The sequence below is a fragment of the Lynx canadensis genome, chromosome A2 (assembly GCF_007474595.2).
Source record: "Lynx canadensis isolate LIC74 chromosome A2, mLynCan4.pri.v2, whole genome shotgun sequence".
Classification (NCBI taxonomy): domain Eukaryota; kingdom Metazoa; phylum Chordata; class Mammalia; order Carnivora; family Felidae; genus Lynx; species Lynx canadensis.
Genome location: NC_044304.2, coordinates 19449599 through 19465109, shown reverse-complemented (window position 1 = coordinate 19465109; position 15511 = coordinate 19449599). Strand labels below are relative to the sequence as shown.

The window sequence follows — 15511 nt, the reverse complement described above, 5'->3', positions numbered from 1 at the left end:
AACTAGTTTCTTGAGATGGAATCCTCTCCTAGTGACAATGCTGTGAAGACTGGTGAAATGACAACAAAGTAATTTAGAATATTACATCAACTTCATTGATAAAGCAGCAGCAGGATTTAAGACACTGACTACAATTCTGGAAGAAGTTCTACTGTGGGTAAAATGCTATCAAACAGCATCCCATACTACAGAGAAAAATCATTCGTAAAAAGAAGAGTCAATGCAGCAAACTTCACTGTTATCTTATTTAAAGAAATTGCCACAGACACTCAACCTTCAGCAGCCACCACTCTAATCAGTCAGCAGCTGTCAACATCAAGACCCTCCACCAGCAAAAATAATATAATTTGCTGAAAGCTCAGATGATAGTTAGCATTTTTTTAGCAATACAGTATCTTTTAATTTTTGGAGGGAGACTCTAAATGCTTTTTATTTTTTTAAGTTTTTATTACAATTCCAGTTAACATATAGTGCAATAGTAGTTTCAGGTGTACAATATAGTGGTTCAATACCTCCATATGACACCCAGTGGTCATCACAACAAGTGCACTCCATAATCCCCATCACCTATTTAACCCATCCCCCCAACTACCTCCCCTCTGGTAGTTTGTCCTCTCTAGTTAAGAATCTGTTTCTTGCTTTGCCTCTCTCTTTCTTTTTTTCCTTTGCTCATTTGTTTCTTAAATTCCACATACAAGTAAAATCATACAGTATTTGTCTTTCTCTGACTTAAGGGATGTCCACTGTTTAATACACATAATTTTACTACACACTTAATAGACTATAGTGTAAACATAACTTTTATATGCACTAGGAAACCAAAAAATTCATTTGACTCACTTTATTGTGATACTCAGTTTATTGCAGTGGTCTGGAAACCAAACCGGCAGTATCTCCAAGGTATGCTTGTACTTTTTTTCTTGATTATGGAACAAAGCTCCCAAAGCAATGTCAAATAAAACTTACAGGGGCGCCTGGGTGGCTCAGTTGGTTGAGCATCCAACTTGGCTCAGGTCATGATCTCACAGTTCGTGGGTTCGCACCCCACATTGGGCTCTGTGCTCACAGCTCGGAGCCTGGACCCTGCTTTGGATTCTGTGTCTCCCTCTTGCTCTGCTCCTCCCCTACTCACACTCTGTCTCTCTCTCTCAAAAATAAACATTAAAGAAATAAAAAAATAAAACTTATAAAGGCAGATGTTCTTATTTTGTTCCTGAAGTTTGAAGGGAAACATTCTATGTTTCATTATTAAGCATAATGTTAGATGTGGGTTCTTCATATGTGCCTTTTATTAGATTGGTAAATCCAGCATTATATAAAATATATACATTGTATAAATCTATATAAATTATTTGCTTATATCAAGAGTTTTTACATCTATAATCATAAAGGATATTGGTCTATAATTTTCTTTTAATCTTATTAGGGTTTTAGATAAAAGTTACACTGGCTTCATAATGAGTTAGGAAATGTTTCACCCTCTTTTGCTTTTGAAAAGCATGTTTCACAGAATTCACACATGAAACCATTTGGGACTTGAGTCTTCTTTGTGGGAAAATTATTTTATTAGAAACTGAATTTATTTAATTTAGTATCACTCTATTTCTTCCTGTGTCAATTTTGTTCAAATGTGCCTCTCAAGGAATTTAAGTAAAATGATTCATAATATTCTCTAATGTTCTCTCATTATGAATGTTTTATTTAATTTAGTCTTACTAAAGAACTTATCATTTTTATTAATCCTTTTAAAAAATCACTTTTAGTTTTACTAGTTTTCTCTAGTCTCCATCCATTTTCTACTTAATTGATTTCTGCTCTGATTTTTTTATTTCATTCTATTTTAATTTGCTATTGTTCTTCTATTTTCTCCAGTAGGTACCTTGGATTATTCACTTTAAATCTTTCTTGCCTTCCAACCACTCTGGAAAACAGTATGGAGGGTCCTCAAAAAGTTAAAAATAGAACTATCCTATGATCCAGCAATTACACTACTATTTACCCAAAGGATACAAAAATACTCATTCAAAGGGATACGTGCACTCCAATGTTTACAGCAGCAACATCCAAATTATGGAAAGTGCCTAAATCTCCATCGACTGATAAATGAATAAAGAAAATGTGGTATATCTATACAATGGAATATTACTCAGCCATAAAAAAGAATTAAATCTTGGGGTGCTTGGGTGGCTCGGTCAGTTAAGCATCCAACTCTTGATTTCAGCTCAGGTCATGAGCTTGCAGTTCATGGATTTGAGCCCATCAGGTTCCATGCTGACAATGCAGAGCCTGCTTGAGATTCTCTCTCTCCCTCACCTTCTGCCACTCCCCACTTGCAAAATTCACACACCCTCTCTCTCTCAAAATAAATAAACTTAAAAAAATTAAATATTGCCATTTGCAACAATGTGGATGGAGCTAGAGAGTATTATGCTAAGTGAAATAAGTCACAGAAAGACAATTACCATATGATTTTACTCACGTGGAATTTAAGAAACAAAACAAATGAACATGGTGGGGAGAAGAGGCAAATCAAGACACAGACTATTTTAAGTTTATTTATTTGAGAGAGAGAGAGGAAGTGAACATGAGCAGGGGAGGGGCAGAGAGAGGAGGAGAGAGAGAGAATCCCAAGCAGGCTCCTCCCTGTCAGTGTAGAGCCCGACATGGGGCTCAATCCCATGAATCATGAGATCATTCCCCAAGCCAAAATCAAGAGTCGACACTTAACCAACTGAGCCACCCAGGCACCCACAGACTTTTAACTATAGAGAACTGATACTTGCTAGACGGGAGGGGAGTGGGAATGTGTTAAATAGGTGATGGCTATTAAGGAGGGCACTTGTTGTGATGAGCACTGGGTGCTGTATGTAGGTGATGAATCACTGAATTCGACACCTAAAACTAATACTACACTGAATTTTACCTAATTAGAATTTAAATAAAAACTTGTAAAGAAAAAAAATCTTTCTTTCTTTCCAATATAAGCATTTAAAACTTCCCCACTATGAAAGTGGATGATGGACACTGAAGAGGGCACCTGTTGGGATGAGCACTGGGTGTTGTATGGAAACCAATTTGACAATAAATTTCATATTAAAAAAAATAAAAAATAAAAAATAAATAAAACTTCCCTGCTATGATGTGACAAGAAGAGCAGTCACCCCTGCGCAATTCCCCCTGAAAGTCCAGAACCTCACCTTATGTCAGATAGACCCTGAATGAGTCTCACAGAGACACTCTCACAGCCTAGAGCAGGCTCAGAATTGCTATGTGTGAGGTGCGGCCTGGGTAGAATAGGCCTGAGAGTAATGCCCAGGGGAAAGAGCCTTCCATCAGTCAATGGACCAATACTGTTTCCATGGTTTGGACAAAAGCAACATGGAAACCTTAGAGGCTGGCATCAGGAGAAACTGCATGAGGGGTACAGGATCCCTCTGCACCACCTCTGCAACTTCTCTGTAAACCCAAAATCACTCCAAAGTAAAAAGCTCATTAAAAAATTTTTTTCAGTAAATAAAAAAATTAAACTATAAAATTTCCTCTAGCATTGCAATATTTATTGCATCCACAAATTTTGATAGTATGTTTTCATTATTCAATTCAAAACATTTTCTAATTTCCTTTGTGGTTTTTTTTTTATAATTGACTGATGAGTTATTTAGAAATATTTCCAAATATGTGAGGGTTTCCTGATTATCTTATCATTGATCTCTAAGTTAATTTTATTCTAGTTGGAGAACACACTCTATTATTTCAATCCTCAAAAATTTATTAAGATATGTTTTTTGGTGGCACCTGGGTGGCTCAGTCAGTTGAGCAACTGATCTTGATTTCAGCTCAGATCATGGTCCCAGGGTCATGGGTTCAAGCCTCGCACTGGGATCCACACTCAGCGTGCAGCCTGCTTAAGATTCACTCTCTCCCTATCCCCTGTTCACACTCGCTTTCTAAAATAAAGAAGAAATTTTTTTAAGATACGTTTTTTGGGTTAGCATATGGTCTATCTTGGTGATAACATATGCAATTTAAAGAGGGCACTTGTTGGGATGAGCACTGGGTGCTGTATGTAAGTAACGAATCATGGGAATCTACTCCCGAAGCCAAGAGCACACTGTATACACTGTATGTTAGCTAACTTGACAATAAATTATATTTAAAAAATAAAATGAAGTAAATAAATAAACTTCAAAACAAAATAAATACCTTCATTTTAAAAAAATTGTGTCCTGTTTATTTACTTACTAAATAAATAAATAAATAAATAAATAAATACCTTCATTAAAAAAAAAATTGTATCCTCTGTTGGGTATAGTCATCTAAAATTTCAATTGTGTCAAGTTTTGGTTGGTAGTGTAGTTTAAATCTTCCAAAATCTAACTGACATTTTGTCTGCTTCATCTATCACTTACTAAAAGATAAATCTCCAATTATTATAGATACATCTATTTCTCCCTTTAGTTCTGTCAACTGTTGTTTCACGTGTGCTAAACCTCTATTAGTATATACACATTTAAGATTTTTAAATCTTCAGTAAATTGAAACTTTTATCATTATTAACTGTTCTTGGTCTCTGGTAGTATTCCCTGAAGTCTACTCTGTCTCATAGTAATACAGCAAAACCAGCTTTCTTATGCATGTTTGTACAGCATCTTTTTCTAACCTATTTTAGTTATTATCTATATCTTCATCTTTAAAGTATATTTCCTGTTAACAGTGTATTGTTATGTACTGCTTTTTTTATCCAGTCTGATAATGTTGGTCTTTTAAATGGATAATTTAGTCTATTTAAAAATTAACATAATTATTTATATGGTTTAAGTCTATAATCTTGGCTTTTTTGGTCCCATTTGTTCTTTGTTCCTCTGTTCTTCGTTTTTTGTGGGTAATCATTCTCCTGGACTTCTTAGTTCTATGCCCATGATTTCCTTTAGCTCTGTGAGTATATTTAAGGCAGCTGATAAAAAGTCGTGTGTAGTAAGTTCAGTGTCCAGACATCCTCAGGCACAGTTTCTGTTCATTTCTTTTTTTCTATAAATGGGCTACAGATTTTGTTTCTTTGCATGTCTCATAATCTTTTTTTCTTGGAAACTAGACACTACATTATAATGTAGTAACTGACAATTTTGATTCTTCTCACTCCCCAGAGTTTGTTGTTTCTGCTTGCTGTGGGTTATAATTGTTTGTTTAGTGATTTTCCTAAACTAGCTTTGTAAAAGTGTATTTTTTGTGTTATGTGACCACTGAAGTCTCTGTTCACTGGCTTAGTGCTCAGCCTGAGATCTGACAGAGATTTTCTTAAAGACCTGGAGCCAAAATGAGGAGGTGAGGAAAAGTACTCTCCTGGTCTATGCAGACTGGCCTGAATTAGGGCACTCCTTCAATGCTTAGCCAGGCCATTTACAATTCTGCCCTAACCTTCATTTCTGCATACAGAGAGCCTAAAAATAAGCCAGAAGTGCAAGTTCAGGTCTTTCTGAGCATGTGGCTAGCCCTTGGCATACACATAGACTTTTGATTCCCTGGCAAACACTGTGTAAAGCCTATTACTTCCCCATGTTATCTCCTTCACCCCCTATCCCTTCCTAGGCTTTTCAATGTCTCTGCTGCTTGTCCCATCTGTTGTCCTTTGCCACAGGTGGCTGCAGGTACCATACGCCTTTAAGTGATTTAAATGAACATTGTCCAAGAAGGCTACTCCAGCCTGAGAGAGTTCTGAAGGGGTCAAAACAAATGTAAGACCTTGAGCTAATCACTCATGGCACTACTAGACAGGTCAAAGTACACAACCCCAATTCTTTCAGAACAAAATCCATATAGCCCCACTCTGGCACTAGAAACCCATACCAGGTACATGGGCTGTTGCTCCCACAGCTGTTACCAGCTGGGCAATGTAGGGGATAGCAGGTGGGTAAGTAAAAGGACCACAATACCCTTTTACCAAAATTTATAAGCCTCTTTCTTCATTAAGCATTCACCTGGTTTTATAGTTTTTGTTAGATTCCAGAGCTCAAAAAAAGTTCATAATAACAGTTTTTACCAGCTTAATTGTTGCTTCAGTAGACGGGTGAATCTTTAAACCTCCCTACTCTGTTATTACTGGTAACTTCATGTCCCTTGTTTCTGGTTAATTGAACATATTTTACAATTTCACTTGTTTCTTCTACTGGCTTTTTAGGTACACTATTTGGTATTTTTAGTACTTTAGAGACTACGATATGCATCCTTAATTTACTATAGTCTTTCCCTAAGTAATATTTTAATACCTCAGAAACAATGTAAGAACTGACTTCAGTATCTCTATTTTCCTATCATTTGTGTTCCTATTGTCATATTTTGCCTCTATACATGCTATAAACTCTGAGACATTATTACTTATTCCTGTTGTTTCTCCTCCACTAAGGTGCCTTTTATCTCTAAGATTTTCTTTGAATGGAATTTACCTAGGTAATCTTATTTGGGTTTCTGTGAACTTTTTGGATCTGTGCACTGGTATCTTTCATTAATACTAGAAAATTCTCAGCCATTATTTTCTCAATTATTTTTTATTCCATTTTCTGTCTAGTCTCCTTTTGGGATTCCAAGCACCCATATGTTAATTTGATTGTATCCTACAGATCTCAAAACTTGTTCAGTTTTATCATCATCCATCTTTTTCTTTAGTTTAGCATGGATAACTTCTAAGGCACCATCAGTTGCCTTATTCTTTCTACTGCTATGTTCTGTCCTGCAGCTAAGCCCATCAAATGAATTCTTCATTTCTGATCCTGAACTTTTTGGTTCTAAAATTCCTATGTGGCTCATTCTTTTACAGTTTCCATTTCCCTGCTGAAATTCTTCACCTCTTCATACACGTATGAAAAGCATACTTATCACAGTTACTTTAAAGTCCCTCTCTGTTAATGCTAACATCTAGGTCATCTATGAGGCTGCTTCTATTGACTATTTTGTCTTTTGATTATGAGTCATTTTTATCTTCTTTCATTGCATGTCTCACAATTTTCTATTGTACGCCAGACAATAATAGGAGCCACTAGGCTAGAAGACTGAGTCAATCTGGGTACTTAGGCTGGGTCTGGCTTTATTTCACCTTTGATTTATTTCAACTATTTTAATTTAGCTCACCACTGTTTCACAAATGTTTGGATAGAGAATCATAACTTTTTCTTCAGCAAGATTAGAGATTTGAGCACCAGCAAGATTTTTAAGGTCTATGACTTTCCAGCCCAGCTGAACCACAAGAAATGTCTCTGCTTCATATGCCACAGAAGATCTCGATCTCATTCAGCCTCTCTCTCTCTGATTTACAGCCAAGCTACCAGCCTCTTAGGCACCTTGGTTTTTATATCTTGGGAAATCACTTTGTACCCATCTGCCTTCTCCCAGTTTTCAGCAGCTGCTGCTATGCTCCCGATGAAGTGCTCATTTATCTCAGGGAGATCTCTCTCACCTTTCATGCCCTATTCCCAACCACTGGCACATCACTTCCATTCACTTGGTAAAGACTCCATGAATCTTGGGGGTTTCCTCACAGTCCCCCTGCCCTTTTCTCAGCCTCTGGCAGACTCCCACCCCAAACTAAGTGAAGACACAGTGGAAAATGACTAGCAGGTGAGTGCAAACTTGCTCTGTGACTGGAGGTCTTCAAGATTCTGATCAATCATCAAAAGTTCTCTGAAAGTTCAGTTGACTTCTATCCTATATGTGACAGTTTCTCACCTCCTCCCACCATTCCCCTGGGATAAAAGCAGCCAGTTATGAGTCTATTTGGTCTTAGAAAATATTTGTGTCTCTCTGTAATTTAATGTTTAACAGTACTACTCAGTTATAAAAAGGAAAAAAACTATTGAGATATGCAACATGAATGAATCCCAAAATAATTATTCTGATTAAAAAAAGTCAGACCAAGGCACCTGGGTGGCTCAGTCAGTTACGTGTATGGCTCTTGATTTTGGCTCACGTCATGATCTCCCATTTCATGAGTTCAAGCCATTGATCAGGCTCTATGCTGACAGTGAAGAGGGTGCTTGGGATTCTCTCCCTCTCTCTCTCTCCCTCCTGCAAACTCTCTCTCTCTCTCTCTCTCAAAATAAATAAATAAACTTACAAAAAAAAGTCATACCAAAAGTTAAATGCATGCTTTTGATTCCATTTATATACAATTCTAGAAATGCAAATTAATCTATAATGACACAGAGTAGAGCAGGGTTGCCTAAGAATGGGTGAGAGAAAGACAAGAGAGAGGGATTACAAAAGGAACTAGGAAACTTTTGAGAGTAACTGATATGTTCATTAGCATGACTGTGGTGATGAGTTTATAATTATAAATATAATATCATAATTAGAAACATAATTATAAATATATATTATAATTAGAAACATAATACATATATATTTACAGTTAAATATTATACATACATATATCAAAATGTATCACACGGCACACTCTAAATATATACAATTTATTGTGTGTGAATTATACCTCAATAAAGGTGTGTTTAAAAAACAACCAGAATAGCATTGCCATTAAAATACGAAATGAAAAATAGTGGACAAGAGCAGCAAAATTTACCAACAGACAAGAAATATCCATCATTTTACACTGGAGAAGATAAAAGTTGTGATCAAGCATTTCACCATTAAAAAACATAATAAAGCCTCTATGAAAAAGGACCACAAAGCATAAGTACAAGAACTCAAGAAAGAGATGTTAGGACAACAGAAAAAAATGAGACAAAAATTTACACAGCTCAAGAAAAGAGAAAAGAAAAAAAAGTAACAGAAATGAAGACAAAATTAAAAGAGGCACAAGAAAAAATAAGCACCACAGAATTACAGAATGCATAGTAAAAGGTAGAGGATAGAAATTAGAAAAGTGAACACAAAATGTAAATTGCAATACAGTTAATGTGTAGTAACAGCAGGCTAACATTCCCATGATAACAATTAGAAAAAGCTAAATAAATCACAAATATCATATTTCCAAAGGCATTAGAAAACTGTGGAAACAACAAACACCAGATGACCTAAAATTCCAAAGAAGAGAGAAACAGTCCAAGGTAAGATGACAAATGCCAGCTGTTTTTCTTCCTTCAGAGCATGTGCCAATTATGTACATAGGTTGAAGTTTGGGTTTGTTCCAGACAAAGAGTTGCTATTGAAACAAAACAAAAAGAAACCAGCAAAGCATTTAGTAGTTACAAGGGACTGGTGTAATAAATTGGAAATTTGACAGGGCTCAAACACATGACCCCACAGGATCTGCTAAATTCTGGAGATATATAGAGAATTACAAAGAAGTGCTGAAATGTCTCTATGGGAGAATGAAATTTCCTGAAGTTTCACAGTGTTTTAGAAATAAACACTTGCCAAAGTAAAGGACAGGCTTCAAATAGAAAACCAGTCTTACCCAAAGGAATTTGCCAAATTTAGTGGTGTGCTAAGACAAAAACCTCTCAATGACATAAATTAAACTTCTACAGCATTTCAGGACTCACAAAGACCATGATCTACCAGTCTCTCAAATAAAAAAGCTCAGGAAGATTTTACCATAAGGGGGAGCTAGACCCAACTCTTACTAAAACCGCAACACAGATCTAACTACTGAAATCCCTGACTGGACTGACAGAAACACTCTCCAGTAGAAGACTGTATCTGGAGTCTGTACTATTCTTTTATATGCAATGTCCATTATACAATAAAAACTTACTAGACATGCAGTGGGACAAAAAATATAACCAATAATCAAGAGGAAAAACTAGATAATAGAAGATTCACAGATGATCCAAATATTGTACTAACCAAATAGGATTTTTTTAAAAACTATGATTAGTAGGTTAAAGAAAATTAAGAGGGGCCCCTGGGTGGCTCAGTGGGGTAAGTATCTGACTTTGGCTCAGGTCACGATCTCATGGTTCGTGAGTTCAAGCGCCACATCAGGCTCTCTGCTGTCAGCACAGAACTCGCTTCAGATCTTCTGTCCCCCTCTTTCACTGCCCCTCTCCTGCTTGTGCATTCTTGCACTTTCTCAAAAATAAACTTTTTTTTTTAAAGAAAATTCAGGGGTGCCTGGGTGGCTCAGTCGGTTAAGCGACTGACTTCGGCTCAGGCCATGATCTCATGGCCTGACAGCTCAGAGTCTAGAGCCTGCTTATGATTCTGTGTCTCCCCCTCTCTGCCCCTCCCCCATTCGTGCTCTGTGTCTATCAAAAATAAACATTAAAAATATTTTAAATAAATAAAAAGAAAATTCAGAAAAAATATATAAAATAAATAATGTTTCAGATATTCAACGAGGACTAGAATCTGTAAAAACTAATCAAATACGATTTCTAACAATGAAAAATTCTATAACTGAAATAAAGCACTCAACAGGAGTTTATAAGAAGACTGAACACAGGGGGTGCCCGGGTGGCTCAGTCGCTTAAGCATCGGACTTCGGCTGAGGTCATGGTCTCATGGTTTGTGAGTTCAAGCCCCACATTGGGCTCTGTGCTGACAGCTCAGAGCCTGGAGCCTGATTCAGATTCTGTGTCTCCCTCTCTCTCTGCCCCTCCCCAGCTAGCTTGCTCACGCTCGCTCTTTCTCTCTCTCTCAAAAATAAAATTAAACCTTAAAAAAAAAAAAAGACTGAACACACCAGAACACAGAATTAAACTGAAGAGAGATCAATAGAAAATACCTAAACTGAAACAGAGAGGAAAAGAATGGGGAAGAAACAAGAAGTATATAATAGACATGTGGAACTTATTCAAAAGGCCTAAGAAACTGATAACTAGTATCCACTAAAAGAGAGGGAAAAATAGTAATATTCAAAAGGTAACACTTGACATCTTTCTAAAACTGATTAAAAACATCAACCCACAAATTTGAAATAGAATTAAAGGGAAAAGTACAGCTAGAGAAACAGCAAAAGGAATCCAATATATGCCTAACTGAAATAACTAAACAAACACAAAACAAAGAAAGATGTAATTTAGGAATATAATTATAAAGATATAATTTGGGAAAGTTTTCCTGTGGGGGGGGGTGTGAAAAAGATTGATTGGAGAGAGAGAGCAGAGGAGGGGCAGAGAGGGAAAGAGGGAGAGAATCTCAAGCAGGCTCTGCACTGTCAGCACAGACAGTGGGGCTAGAACGCACGAACTGTGAGATCATGACCTGAGCCAAAATCAAGAGTCAGATGCTTAACCGACTGAGCCACCCAGGTGCCCCAATAAAGATTTTTAAGATAAATATTGAAACACACACTTTGTGCCAAGAAACAGTACTACAGAATGCTCAGAGTAAGATGTAGCTTAGAAATTTTACTGGACTTCAAAAACTTTAAAAAGAAAAAAACAGTCTCTTTAACAAATGATGCTGGGAGAACTGGAAAACAACATTCAGAAGAATGAAACTAGACCACTTTCTTACACCATTCACAAAAATAAACTCAAAATGGATAAAGAACCTGACTGTGAGACAGGAAACCATCAAAACACTAGAGGAGAAAGCAAGAAAAAACCTCTGACCTCAGCCACAGCAATTTCTTACTTGACACATCTCCAAAGGCAAGGGAATTAAAAGCAAAAATGAACTATTGGGACCTCATCAAGATAAAAAGCTGCTGCACTTCAAAGGAAACAATCAACAAAATGAAAAGGCAACTGACGGAATGGGAAAAGATATTTGCAAATGACATATCGGACAAAGGGCTAGTATCCAAAATCTATAAAGAACTCACCAAACTCCACACCCGAAAAACAAAAAATCCAGTGAAGAAACCGGCAGAAGACATGAATAGACATTTCTCCAAAGAAAACATCCAGATGGCCAACCAACACATGAAAAAATGCTCAACATCACTCACCATCAGGGAAATACAAATCAAAACCACAATGAAAACATATGGTATCTGTCTTTCTCTGTATGACTTATTTCACTTAGCATAACACTCTCCAGTTCCATCCACGTTGCTACAAATGGCCAGATTTCATTCTTTCTCATTGCCACACAGTATTCCATTGTGTATATAAGCCACAATTTCTTTATCCATTCATCAGTTGATGGACATTTAGGCTCTTTCCACAATTTGGCTATTGTTCAAAGTGCTGCTATAAACATCTTATGTGGATCCTGAGAAACTTAACAGAAGACCATGGGGGAGGGGAAGGAAAAAAAAAAGTTAGAGAGGGAGGGAGCCAAACCATAAGAGACTCTTAAAAACTGAGAACAATCTGAAGGTTGATGGGGGGGTGGGAGGAAGGGGGGGTGGGGGATGGGTACTGAGGAGGGCACCTGTTGGGATGAGCACTGGGTGTTGTATAGAAACCAATTTGACAATAAACTTCATATTAAAAAAAAAAAAACCAATAAGATACCACCTCACACCTGTCAGAATGGCTAACATTAACAACTCAGGCAACAATAGATGTTGGCAAGGATGTGGAGAAAGAGGATCTCTTTGGCAATGCTGGTGAGAATGCAAACTGGTGCAGCCACTCTGGAATACAGTATGGAGGTTCCCCAAAATATTAAAAATAGAACTACCCTACAACCCAGCAATTGCACTACTAGGTATTTATCTGTTTCGAAGGGGCACGTGCACCCCAAAGTTTATAGCAGCACTATCAACAATAGCCAAAGTACTACTCGGCAATCAAAAAGAATGAAATCTTGCCATTTGCACCTACATGGATGGAACTAGAGGCTATTATGCTAAGCGAAATTAGTCAGTCAGAGAAAGACAAATATCATATGACTTCACTCATATGAGGACTTTAAGATACAAAACAGATGAACATAAGGGAAGGCAAGCAAAAATAATATAAAAACAGGGAGGGGGACAAAACCTAAGAGACTTTTAAATACGGAGAACAAACAGAGGGTTACTGGAGGGGTTGTGGGAAGGGAGATGGGCTAACTGGGTAAGGGGAATTAAGGAATCTACTCCTGAAATCATTGTTGCACTATATGCTAACTAACTTGGATGTAAATTTAAAAATAAATAAATAATAAAACTGTGGGAAAAAATAAATTTAGGCGGTTACACATATATTCTGGAGACAGTGAGAAATCGTATTGACTATATACGAATAGCTGTAACAAATGGCATAAACAAAGTTAATAGAGAAATGACAGTTTAAAAAACAATTGTAAGGCTAATGAAAGACAAAGAAATAATATTCTAATGTATCTAGAGCTCTTAAATATTGGCAAGAGTGGAACAAAAGACCCAAAAGGGGGAGAAAAAGCATCAATACATGCACGCACATAGAATACAAATGCAAGTATCCAACAAAAACAAGATCAAATCCAAATGCAAATTAATTAGGAAAATGCAAATTGAAATAGCAGTGAGAAATCACTTCCCAGTTTTCAAACAAGAAAAAAAATTCAAAGGACAGATAATATTTATTGCTGGCTGGGATGCAAGAAATGGGCACTTCTATACATTGTGCTAGAAATGTAAATTGTTATGGCCTTTTTGAAGAGTCATGTAACAACATCTATTAAATTAAAAATACATAGAGTCTTTGAACCTGACATTCCATCCTTGGAAATGTATTCTATACCAATAAAATCACCACTACACAGAAGAAAGAAAGAAAGAAAGAAAGAAAGAAAGAAAGAAAGAAAGAAAGAAAGAAAGAAAGAAAGAGAAAGAAAGAAAAAGAGAGAAAGAAAACAAGACAGAGAGAGAGAGAGAGAGAGAGAGAGAGAGAGAAAGAAAGAAAGAGAAAGAAAGAGAAACTAAAGGAAATAAAGTGTAGGCAAAGTATGTTCTATGCCACCAAGGTGTCCTTAAAGTACAAAGTTAAAGTATAAAAGTTACAAATGTGTTCTAAACAACCAAAAATTCTTGTCCATGATTCTTTGCTGAGGAAAGTATCAGAGGATGAAATTCTGAGAAAACTTCACAAAAAGAACTGACAATAAACATTAAATAAATTTAATAAAGCAGAAATATGGATAAAATACGTTGCACTCTGCGTGAAAAGCGTGGAGCCTGCTTGGGATTCTTTCTCTCCCTCTCTCTCTGTTCCTTCCTTCCTCCCTCCCTCCCTCCCTCCCTCTCTCTCTCCCAAATTTAAAAAAATAAATAAAAAATAAAATAAAATTTGGTGTGGGAAAACAAGAAAATCTATTCTGTAAGTGATTTTACATACTCAGAAAACCAACAAAATAAACTGAAAAAACAAAATGAAAATATGACTAAAATTGTGTCCATATGTGTATATATACACAAATATAAATAAACATATACAATCAATAGAAATACAATAGAAAAGATCTCATTTACAACAGCAAACAAAAGGATAAATAGGAACAAACTTAGAAAACTTAGAAAATAATGCAAGATCTATATAGAAAAAAATGTTAACCACCACTGAAGGGCAAATGCATTTACCCACAGACTTAACATCTCTAACATTTATGGTCTTATCCTACAGATACACTTGCACAAGTGTAAATGAAGGTTGACAAGTACATTCAAGGTCAATCCCTATAACACAGATTAGTGAAAAATGTAAAGAGTTCAAATATCCGTTAATAAAGGACTGATTAATGGATTATGGCATATCCATAAACTAGAATACCCTGCACATTTTAAAAATACAAAAGCTTTTGGGGCACCCTAGTAGCTCAGTTGACTCTTGATTTCTGTTCAGGTCATGATCTCACACTTCGTGAGTTTGAGCCCCACATCAGGCTCTGCATAGATAGTGCAGAACCTGCTTGGGATCCTCTCTCTCTCCCTCTCTCTCTACCCCTCTCCAACTTGCACATTCATGCACTCTCTCTCTCTCAAAAATAAACTGAAAGAAAGAAAGAAAGAAAGAAAGAAAGAAAGAAAGAAAGAAAGAAAGAAAGAAAGAAAGAAAGAGATGCCATACGTTAAAAAAAAAAAAAAAAAAGAGGGACACCTGGGTGGCTTGGTTGGTTAAACGTCTGACTTTGGCTCAGGTCATGAACTCATGGTTCATGGGTTCGAGCCCTGTGTCAGGCTCTGTGCTGCTGACAGCTTAGAGCCTGAAGCCTGCTTCAGATGTGTCTCCCTCTTTCTCTCTGCCCTTCACCTGTGCGCGCTCTCTCTCTCTCTCTCTCTCTCAAAAATAAACATTAGGGGCGCCTGGGTGGCTCAGTCGGTTGAGCATCCGACTTTGGCTCAGGTCATGATCTCACAGTCCGTGAGTTCGGGCCCCACGTGGGGCTCTATGCTGACAGCTTAGAGCCTGGAGCCTGCTTCAAATTCTGGGTCTCCCTCCCTCTCTGCCCCTCCCCCACTCATGTGTGCGTGCACACGTGCTCGCGCGCTCTCTCTCAAAAATAAACATTAAAAAATTTTTTCTTAAATAAACATTAAAAAAAGATAAAAGAGAAAGAAAGGAAAGAAAGAAAGAAAGAAGAAAAGAAAAAAGAGAAGAGAAGAGAAGAGAAGAGAAGAGAAGAGAAGAGAAGAGAAGAGAAGAGAAGAGAAGAGAAAAAAGAAAGGAGGCTCTCAGGGTACCTGGGTGGCTCAGTGGGTTAA

General features: G+C 36.9%; 1 protein-coding gene across 6 annotated transcripts in view; it reads right to left on the bottom strand.

Moving 5' to 3' along the window:
* Positions 1-15511, bottom strand: part of DOCK3 (dedicator of cytokinesis 3) — a 597238-nt gene that overhangs the window by 551737 nt on the left and 29990 nt on the right. The gene's annotated exons all lie outside the window — the stretch shown is intronic.